Here is an 11,990-nt window from a genome sequence, read left to right on the forward strand (position 1 = left end):
ATTTCGGAGATATTAAACATCCTGTTGTCATGTTAGTTTGCTATTTAATGCCATTAAATAGTAAAATGTTAATGTCACAAGCTGTTTTTATTTAGGAAAACTTTTTGCAACAGGATTTCACTGTCAGTTTTGTATTTTCTATTAAAATTATAATTAACACCGACGCATCTGAATTCCTAGAATGTTTCTGATAATTGAAGCCCTCGCTTTCTCATTCTTTGAATTTATAATTATAAAAGTTCGATTACACTTCGAAGAATTGCTTGATTTACCATGAAGGTAAATATCCTACAAAATTACAAGTTAAAGGATACTTTTCGTTTCATCAATAATTGAAAATCTTAAAGATTTAGGGCTGAAGATCGGTTAAAATCCGGCAAGTTGGAGATTATGGGACAAGTTTCGCTTCTTAATGGGCTAATCTCATCTCCATAACTAAGCTTGTCTACAATTATAAAATACTCTCCTCTTCGGAGGTACTATCAATAAACTTGTGTTTACAAAACGGACAACTATGGATACTGATGTTTCGTAAACTGATATTGTGGTGCATTTTAGATAGAATGTAGAGCAGGTTGTCAGGTTCACATATGCCTGTCTGTTCGGTCCTCCGTAGCATGTCAACCAGGGGATTAACAGACCGCAATAAACAGTATTTGTTTGGATTAGTTAAACCGCAAGTCGAACAACATGTCGGCTCCAACGGAACGACCCGGCGAACTGCACCTCTGGACAATACCGCGCGTGCAGCAGTGTTGATAAACTGACTCATTGTCACCAGGTAACCCTCTTATTGTACATGATAATTATTCAGGTGTACAATGTATATTGTAATATGAAAAATCGTCAGCCAGATTATACAAAAGAATAGCCAGTTTGGGAGTGTTAGAAATATAAAGTAATTTTTCGACTTTATGCAACCTCGTCAGTGACCTTTAAACTGTTAGGGGTCATCTTATGTAGGGGCATATTTCTATGCTGCCACTTTAGTTCTTAGTTAAGTAATAACCATCGATATTGGTCAGCAATTTCAACAAAGAATCAAAAGAAAATTGATGAAATGAAGGCTATTTTATGGGGACAAGCCACTCAAGTGGATTTAGCAGTGCAGTAACAGGATCGTGAAAAATGCGAGGATGATGCAAGGGTAGGGTGACGTTCGACCTACTTTTTTAACATTGTTAGGGTTGTGTATCATGTGTTTCTTCTTGAAGGACAAACAGTAAGTGTTACCTTTTATATATTTGAGCGATTATATGCGTTGTGTGTGACTATGGGAAATTAAGAAAATGCACCTGTATATCCAGCAGTGACTGACTACGAATTTCTGGCCCATAATTCATCCTAAGATTTCTTTTTGTTCCCTAAATGCAAAAAATGATCACGCATATGGAGACAGTACAAGGAGAAATGATAAAGCAACGTCGGTTCTGAGAATTTCCCGGGACTTTTTGGGCAGTGGAAACTGAGATGAAACAAGTACGTTGCCTCAAATGGGGAGTATTCTAAGAAGGATAAGATTAATTATTAATACTCTGAATTTTAGTTCGCATATCTATCGGACAGACTTCATATCCACAATCAATTACTTTCACGACAACGAAGATTAAGTGGTGACCTTTTTGATTTTGTAAACAATTTCGTATCTTCGTGCGTTTAAAATGTTACCAAGTGAATCAAAATGTACTGGATCTATGAGTTGATTAAGTATTTAGTATTCATTTCCTTTTAATTGGATGGGTTCAAGAGCAATGAATGAGGGAGAAGTTACCGTGGCGGCGTCTTTATGATGAACGATAAAGCTGAGAAATCGACGAGTAATAAACCCGTTGCAGGGACATAAAACAGATTCTTGAGCATTTCATTGTTCATCGTATGAATTATTCAAGCAATATAGTTTGTGATTAGAAACGAAACGTTACTGCGCTTTCTTCGGTCTAATTCACTCGCACAGACAATGTAGAAGATGACTTGGCGCTCCAAGATGTTCCTAATGTGACCAATGTGATGACGATGGTTTGCTGTAATGAGAACGCTCCCTTTATGGTAAATTAAAATTTATCGTGACACTCTAATTAAAGTTCCTCTAATTATTGCGTTACATGTCATTTTCTGGTTTTGGGTAATTTACTTCTTACAGTCAAGTTAACTTTAAGAGGCATACACAATTTATGTTTAACCAAAACCAGATTTATATTAGTATTGATTCCTTTTAAATCATTAAATAATGTTTTTTGGTCCTTCGAGCCGGATTCTAAGTCGGTTTTATCGATCAATGATTGGAATAATCAAAATATATGAATTGCAATTCTCAGGATTACCAAATAATATGATAAAAACATGGACTTGGTACAGAATATTATCGAGGACCTAGTGTTGTTGCTATATTTAATTAAATAACTGTGAAATTACAACTATTTATCTCATTCACCTAATTCAGCAACGATACCATATGGCTTAAAATAAATTACATTAGAGCAGTGAAATGTATAGGTACAAAATGTTATATTTTCATAAGATGCTTCTTAAGTTTATCAAAGGGAACTTAATAACGCATAATTACATTCGTTTCTGGTAATAAAAAGAATACCTGAAGAAAACAAAAAATTATTCCGTTAAGGTATCATCTCATTTGCTTTGATTCATATTTTAAAATTGAATTTCGGAATTGTAAAATTTCATGATTCCGAACTCATTTATATAAATCTTATAATGCAAAAATTTTGTTTATTTAATGTACAAATCTTGAAAATAAATAGATAAATACTTAATATAATTTTAAGTTATGGGAATTCTTTTTTATCTCGACAAGGTTGTTTGCAAATCCGTGCGTCAGTTATTAGTTGTGCTTTTCTCGGCTATGCCTAGCTTCCTTACCAAAAAATCGCATTAATAATCAGTTTAATCCGTTGATAAAACGTCGAAGGAGTATGAAAACACGGCCATATTTTATCCGAAACAATGAACGAGCCAAGCGGCCTTCCCGTGATTTATTTCTTCCCTCTATTCTATTTCTACCCGGTGTTTACGTTGTGTCCAATCAATGAGTGGCCGAAGCGAGAAGCTGCCGAAGAGGAATCGAGGCTTTTGCTGTATAAACGAAACTGGAATTGTTGGTTCTTGTCTCTAGTAATGGCTCCACGATTCACGAAACAAAATTGCCAACGTAATGCTTTTTTGACCCGAAAAGATGTCACAGTTGGTCAAGAGGCATGTGTGTCTTCGATTAAGACAGACGGATTGCTTCTTCTATCGGCCTTAGCCACGACGATTGATTAATTTCATGGATATTTAAGTTAGTTTCGGATCAATTATTTATTAATTCCTTCTTAGTTTCAACTACATCCCCTCAGACGTTTCAAATCTTTGAAGAATGTCTCAATTCATGAATCAAACAAGTCTTGAATTGTTACAGCACAGGAAGGTAATAGTGTAAATATTAAAGTGTCTACAAGAAATGATTATACTACACAAGAGAACAGCATTCTAATAACGCAATAGGTAATCCTAATTCCAACTCAGATCTAAAAAGTAGAAAAGGCAGTCCCGAACCAAATAGAGCCTCACTTAATAACCATAAAACTTGTTTATTACGAACACGTAGTGGACGAAGCACGTGTCCATATTAAACAGATTTTGTGGTAAGGCGAGTCTCTTTTCGGTTTATTTAACCCAGTACCTACCAGGTAATATTGAAATGTATATTAAATAAGAATTATTTCAAACCGTCTCATGGTTCTGTTGATTCAGTAAATGCCGTTTTAGATTGACTTGGACACGTACAAGGTATAAACATGGGGTTATGTGGGTAAATAATAGTTTTCCGTTTGCCATAACTACAGCTGTCTATTTACAACCCCTTTGGAACGAATATGAAACATCCCGCAATCCTGCATTTCAATAGACACTCTGCTTATGGCATTGCACTTTGTAAAAAGGAATAAAACTTGTTATTCCCTGCAATCCAGCACGAACTGTTGAGCGTGTGAGCAGCGACAAAGAGTTCAAATAAAAACGATATGTTTTCAAACGCTTAGGGTCCTTATAAACCAATAATTCTCATGGAAGGACCCTCCCGCGTTCGCTTGGCTGGACGAGTACATTATGTCTAATCGAGTATACTGTACTGCTGTATTCGCGTTATTATGCGTCAGGGTGTACGGCGACAGTGTGTAGTTGGCGAATGGGTGGCGGTAGCGGCGTCGGTGTTGGGGATGTTATACCCTCTGGGCTAGTGGCGACCTTTCGAATATATGTGTAATACAGATGTTATGTCGGATTATCCGGTTAGCGTTCAAAATATAACCGAGGGGTGTTTATTTAGAAGAATATTAAATAGATGAGGTCGAGTTCACATGGACGAATACTAAGTAATACCTACATTAGAATTCTGAATAAACAGTTATACCGAATAATATCCAGAGACATGTGAAGCGCACGTATACATGAAAGCCAAGCGAAACAATATTAAGTAGAACGTGATACGCATCGATGCATCTGCAAATAAATACGATGCGTTGTATTGTAACTGTATCAGTTAAAATATAATTCCAAGTGACTGACATTATGACACCATCTCTAGGTATTTTTTGGTATTAATTTTCGAATTTTACGGAACCTTCTATTAATTATTTATAGTTATATATAGATTTATTTAGTTAACGACATTGCTGCTGTATTATAAAACGTGGTGAATCCAATTTACTGCTGAAAGTAATTAGTACAATGAAGAGAAACCCAACAATATTTTATATTTGATCCTATTAATTAACCACCTACAGTGGCAGAGCTCCTAATTAATTTAAACATGCTATTCGATTTGTTTCGGCGACCTCTGCCTCGGCAATCCGACTGCCACAGAAACTGGAACGAACTTTAACAGAACAAATTGATGACAATATCGCTAATCATTTATTTCTATTGCAGTCCTTAAAAATGTCTGATCGTGACTTATTTCATTTATTAATGAAGCTTGAAACCCGAAGTTCGTAAATAATGTCAATATTTTCGGATGCAGGTAAACAACTCTTCAGTTCAACTTTTCAATTGCGTTGCAGGCAAGAATCCAATACATAATAAATAGAAAGCATTTCCTACATTTAAGTAAAAATTCTTGGTATTTCCTTGAAAGAACTTAAAACATGTAGGTACTGCAATGGTAAAAATTGTGTATTAGAAAGTAGCTAATTGGCACTTCAGTTGCAAATCTCTCAAATCAACTTTATTTTTGTTGTTTAGTTGTGGTAAGGTAACCTCGATTAGTACTTCGTGATATAGTGGAATATAGAATCTACATTTTATAGTTAGGATTTTGATGTATATTTATAAGAAATTTCATCGTCTTTTTCTCAATCTTTTAATGATTAATTCAGTTAGTGGACTGTAAAACCTTTTGCGACCCATGAGGTTTTGAAATACCTCTAGTAAAATCAATCGTAATTCGATTGAAAGATGCAAGGTCTTTATATTTGTTCTCTGAATTAAAAGTTTTATTAGAGGACCTCATTGAAATACTTTAAATGCCCCGGATTGGTAAATTCAATTAAGTACAATTCATTCCGTTAGATGAATTAAAACAATTTTGGCCTTAATGAATATGATTCTACCGACGTATTGCTGTTGTTTTTTTACCGTATTCGAATACTGATACAGTTTCAGTTTAGAAGCAGAGCCTCGCCGTTTTAATATATCCGTGATGATATTTCCACATTTTCCTAGCTGTAACATTCGGCGGCAGAATTCAATTATCTCAAGTTATTTACGTACTGCGCAGCCTGCCAGGTAAATATGGCATATTTAAGCCTCTTGAATATTCATTGGTTATTTAAATTGCCTAAATACCTATCCAATGTCATCCCAGAAAACGCTTTCAAATCACGGTATTCTGCCATGAAACATCTACCGACATTTCGTTAAAAACCAAACAATTTTAATGAACAATGATCATTTCCAATTTGATTTTTTCTGTCTGATTTTATATTAAGAGTTAGAGGACTGGGGTTGCAACTTAGAGAAGTAAATATTAGGAAGGGAGTCAGACAGGGATGCACACTGTTACCACTACTTTTTAATTTATACATCGAAGACGCAATCAATATCAATAAAGAGAGTACAACTGTAGCGATAGATACACAGGGGCAAAAGATTAGCATCTAGCAAGGACTTACAGATAGGTTTAAATAAAATGGAAGGGATATTGACAAAATAGTATTGTATAAAAATAAACAAAAGTAAAAAAAACTGGTAAAAAATGGTAAGAAAAAATAGGGAAGGAGCGAATATAAAGGTAGGAGATGAAAAATTAGAAGAAGTGACTGATATCTAGAAGATACCTAGGAAGTCAGATAAGTCAGGGTGGAAGTAGTAGAGATATAAAGCAGAGGATAGCAAAGGGTCGAGTCACTTTCTCAGGCTTGAAGATCTAATCAGAGACATGTTAGAGGCAGAAACAGGAGTTAGGAGGGGTAGAACTAGACCTAGATTAGATTACTGTTCGCAAATGATGATGACCTTACGATGATGATTTTATATTAAGCATTATGAAAGTAAACTTAAGAATGGTCATGTTGTTTCAATTGTACAACCAATATTATGACAAATAACTAGCTGTTAATCTTGTAGTGATAAGAACTAATAAAATGCAAATTGCAATCCACATCGGGTGATAGGTATCGATCAATAGCTGAAGAAGAACTTAATGGTCTTTAAAGTTTTTTTAGTGGATCAGAATCGATACGTAGGTTGTGTTAGGTCAGGTTAATAACTACATTATCGGTATCAGTTTTAAAAGATTACATTAATTAATTAATCATTTTCTTCTTTTTAATTACCCACCTGTCCCTTGAAGCAGGTAAGAATTTTATCCGAATACAGATAAAGAGTAAGGCAGTCAACAGCAAAAAACCATTTGGTAATTGGCCCGTCAGCGGGGTGAAATGACTTTCCTTTTGTGGCGCTATGCTTTACACCCTGAAATTGCTTGATGAAATTATCGCGTGAGCTAATATGAAAACTGCGTGACCTATAGAAGTGAGTGACATATTGCCAACCCCGGAGCGCAAAAGGAACTAATATAATAAAGTCATTGCTAATGGGGCTTCCTCTTTATTCATCCGCTTCCTTTCTTAGCAGAAAAGAAGATTGTTCCTGTGACAGTCACGTTATTTATAAAGGAAATTTCCGCGATCGTACCAATAAGCCTTGATGGATGTTAGGCTACTTCAAAGTCAAGGACAAACCAAATAGTCAATACCATCATCATTCTAACGAATGGGTGGAATTTTACAATAGAAATCTTATAAAATTCTAGTTCAACACAAAAGAAGATTTCAGTAACAGTAAAAAATGTATTGAAAACTTTTAAGTAGGTACTTTTCATCATCTTCATTTACTTTCTCTAGCGATGTGCCTCTTCCACCGTCTTGGATGCGCGCTGGAAAAATCGTAGGTAGGGAGAAAAAGACTCATTATTCTGTCGACTGTTGTTCATTAAACATACTTTTTCATACAGTACCTGCCAAAAGTTTTGTTCAATCATGAATAGTAATGCGAATCGAAAACAACCGTTAAAGCCGTTAATATGTCTTCAAATATAAATAAACATCTCGTTTATATTTTCAGTAGTAAATGGTAACAATAACAGCACATTTGAGCAATGCAATTGTAGTGGATAAAATGGTCAATTCTTCCGTGCAGTTCTGTAGGGATTATACGCTCCTCACCGGTTAAGAGTTTGGCCGAGAGTTGTCTCCTTTCTTTTCCGGCCTAGTGCTGTTCTTTTCTACTTTGCGCCGGTCAAACTGAAGGTCACATCACTACAGAAACTAAGCGAAGTATAGTCAGTTTTAAGACTGATTGGACACGCACCTTCACTCTGCTATTTTGCAATATTTTTTTCATTCTAATACTTTCTCATTTCTAACCTTGTCTATCCACGGTATCCTCATCATTCGCTTGTAAAACTACCTTTCAAACGCTTCTAACCTTTTCTTTTCCACGTCGTTCACCGTTCACATTTCACACCTGTACAGAGCCGTGCTCCACACATACACCTATTTACAGTATTTTTCAAATTTCTAAATGAACCATTCGCGAGCATAGAAGTGACTCAACACTGTTCTATCCTTTACTTTATATTTCTACAGAATCCTGAATTATCTGACTTTTTATATCCTTATTATCTAATTCTTGAACAATTAACAATATTTACATATATTATTAAACATTTTTGTCGCGTTAGGGGTAAATCGATAATTTTGCGTCATAGAACATTGAAGTGAATAATAAATAATGAATGTTAAAGAAAAGCCGTTTGTAGTCGTCCATCAAGTTTAGTTTACGAATTCAAGCAGCATCTCGTTCTTTCTAAAAGGATCTCACAGGATAACGGCATTCCCACTATTTCCTTTTTGAACCACCAGCATATTTCCTGAATAGCTGCTGGGAAATTTTTAAAACGAATGCAGGTGTGCAATGGTTACAGATTGCCGCTGGATTCAAATTCATTTTCTATTACAATGCAAAGAGAATCTGGAGCACATAGGACAGCAGTCGTTACAGGCTACGCCATACCTTTTCCTCCTTTTAAAAGGAAATAAACGAACGGAATGATTATCAACGCTTCTTTTATCTATTTGCTGTGGCATCAGTTTTGTAGCATTTCACAAAAACAAATTATAATGGAAAAATAAGTGAATGAGTACTACTGCATCATTCTTTCAGTGACGATCACAGTTTACTTTTTTATTTTCTATGCCGGTCGAACACCATAATATAACTAATGCTGTCCGAATTCGGGTATGACGTTTCGAGACGAAAGACGATCTTCTTCAAATATCCATTGCTGGATGTGGAGTCCACATGTAAGGACCTTTGAAGGATCTCACCACTCCTATAAGCAAAACGTTAGAAGACAACTCAACCTTTAGAGCCTAACCAGAAGAGTATCAGTTCATCAACCAGCCACGAAAGTCTTTACCAATTTCATCAACATTATAAAGTCGTCAGTCCTAAGACTGGTTGGAAACACATCTCCACTCTTTCCTATCCTGAGCTAATCTTCGCATTTCCCTTAAACTAGAGCAACCAACACCCTTAACTATTTGTGAACAGTAATCTAATCTGGGTCTACCTTTAAACTACCTCCTAACTTCCCTTTCTGCTTCTAATATGTCTCAGACTAAACCTTCATACCTGAGAAGGTATCCTACCAACCTATCTCGCCTATTTCCACGGTATCAATTACCATATATATAATATAAGTTTCGGAAAGGAGCTGTTCTGCAAATAAAATTAATCTTTTTTCATACCGGTCGTACTAGTACAGATTACGTGAAGACGAACCTCGTTAGCGTTATATTATTATCAAAGTTAACTTCTAGTTCGTCGCTATTTAAATAAGAATAGGGCAATGCTTAGAGATTTCCCTGGAGGCTATTCAAAGTATGTATACCGTTAATTAAAACAAAGAAGGTGAAATTGCTAAAAGTTCTCTATCCTTTCTGTTTTTCCGTAATTGCTGCAGGCGAACAACAGTGAACGTAAAGATTGACAAGGGCGGAAATAACAAAATTAAACCATTGCCAAATTGACAGAAACAACTGTCGATCGGTAGACATTGCTGCCGCATGCTATCCATGATAGCTTCTCACCCTCTCTGTCTCTCTTTCTTTCTCTCTCTACATATGTAGTATGTCTATGTACATGTAAGTACTATATACTATGTAATATATTTGTACATAATACGAACTTCATTTGTTCACTGCAGAGATACACGATCAGATTACAAAAGAAATTGCTGACATGTACGTTAACAATACTGACAGACTGGCTAATCAATAGTGGGATAATTAACGGATTTACCTTAATGGGAAGTTTCGATTTGGCCATCACGATTTCAGTTTCCACTTTGTATCGTCAAATGGAGCGGCAGCCTATAAAATGTTTATATCTAGTGAAAATCTATTAGCCGTTCACGTGATCATTCTATGTGTAGGGATTAACCGGATGTCAAATTACGATCAAAAGACAATTAAAAGTCCGTGTAGTTATGGAGTATACGTACCTTATAATCATAAAAAAAATATTAATGTGAAAATTCGTTTTCAATTTTCTCCCACTACAAACTACCTTAGGTTATGAGGGAAAAATTTGTTGCTGTTCTCACACCCTTGCCGGGAATCGAACCCCACTAACGTTAAAGGTCAGAGCGTTGGTGCGTAGAGCGAAAGGTCCCGGGTTCGATTCCCGGCAACAGCAACAAATTTTTCCATCATTAACCTGAGGTAGTTTGTAGTGGGAGAAAATTGAAAATTAATTTTCACATTAATAAAAATGTAGAAGGTAAAGTCTACAAAAAATATAGAGTATTTTTTTAATAAATGACATAATGACGGTTTAATACGTCAAAAGCTGTCATAATTTTAATAGGGAAGTAAAAAATTTACTTCCTCCAAAAATAGCCCTTTGTAGCTGCCGTTGAGTCTCTCCATTGTGGTCTTTTTAGGACTTATTTATTGTCGTCTTTGTATGCGATTTTAATGAGATAATATATTACCACAACGATTTAAAATGATGAAAGAGAAAGTACCTTTTGATGGCAAAGGGGAGCAATTGTGAAGATATGTATAAGTATGTGAAGTGTTGGTTAGCAAAACAATAGACTATGTATCTTTGGTAATTTAGTTTCATTAGAAGGGTTTGGCGATTTTATTTCACTTTGTAGATTGTATCGCATATTTTGCAAATATCAGAAACAGTGGACACAAAGGGGCCTTTCCAACGGTCTAAATTAGTTGTTTTGGTCGCCGTGTTCGTTTCCCTGCAAAGGCATTAGCTCGGTGTTTCAGGGCAACGAGAGTAATTTCTTTTGTCTCCTAATGTTGCCATTCATCACTCGAAAATTTACGAACCCTGACCGAAGTTCTTTCAACATTTTTAGCTTTATTACGATACCACCACGAAGCGCTTCCTGCTTGCCCGCTTAAACTTCATAATTCTTCACGGCGCTTACGTACTTCTACTGCAATTATTATGCCGGCTCTAGCTGGACAACCGCGACTGCCTTTAAACGCCAAGATTTTCTTATTTATTTGTCGAAAGTTCCTGAGCAAAAGTTATTTCGTAGAACTGTCTGCACACAAAAAGAAAACATTATTCGAAGTCCCTTCTACCATAAAAAAAAGCACTGGATATCTACGTTTGTTATTCGCTAAGTAATATGCTTTAATAAAGTGTTACAAACGTAAAACGAAACGGGCACCAAAGTGTTTGAGATATGGTGTTATAGAACGATGTCAAAAGTACCGTGGATGAAAAAGGTTATAAATGAGGATGTATCAGAAAGAGGAATGGAAAATGAAAGAGAATGAAGAGGTATTAGAAAGAATAGGAGAACAGAGGGCTCTATGGAAGTCAGTAAGAAATACGCGAGATGGGTTGGTAGGACACCTTCACAGGCATGAAGGTTTAGTCAGACACATATTAGAAGCAGAAAGGGAAGTTAGGAGGAGTAGAGGTAGACCTAGATTAGACTACTGTTCGCAAATGGTTAAGGATGTGGGTTGTTCTAGTTTTAGGGAAATGTGAAGATTAACTCAGGACAGGAAAGAGTGGAGGTGCGTGTCCAACCAGTCTTAGGACTGACGACCTTATGATGATAATGATGATGATAGAGCAAGATTGAATTCCCAAATTTATCAACTGAGCGGTGAGCGTGTCTTACAACTAGGGTTGCCACCTTTTCAGGCTTTACATAAAGTATTTCTCGACTAAATGTTTCAAAAACAAAAGTACTCAACATAAAAATAAAGTATTTTATTTTTTGTTTTTAAAAACATATTTTTTGTTACACCTAGCAGCCAGTAACAAATTGCTGTCGCTCTTAAATACATTAATAGCCTCTAAACATGGCAAACAAAGATTTAAGTAAACTAAAAGTTCATTTTTAATTTGTTTTAATGAAGCTTTATTCCTGTCGTCCCGCCACTTTG

The sequence above is a fragment of the Agrilus planipennis genome, unplaced genomic scaffold (genome assembly GCF_000699045.2).
Source record: "Agrilus planipennis isolate EAB-ADULT unplaced genomic scaffold, Apla_2.0 scaffold410, whole genome shotgun sequence".
Taxonomy (NCBI): domain Eukaryota; kingdom Metazoa; phylum Arthropoda; class Insecta; order Coleoptera; family Buprestidae; genus Agrilus; species Agrilus planipennis.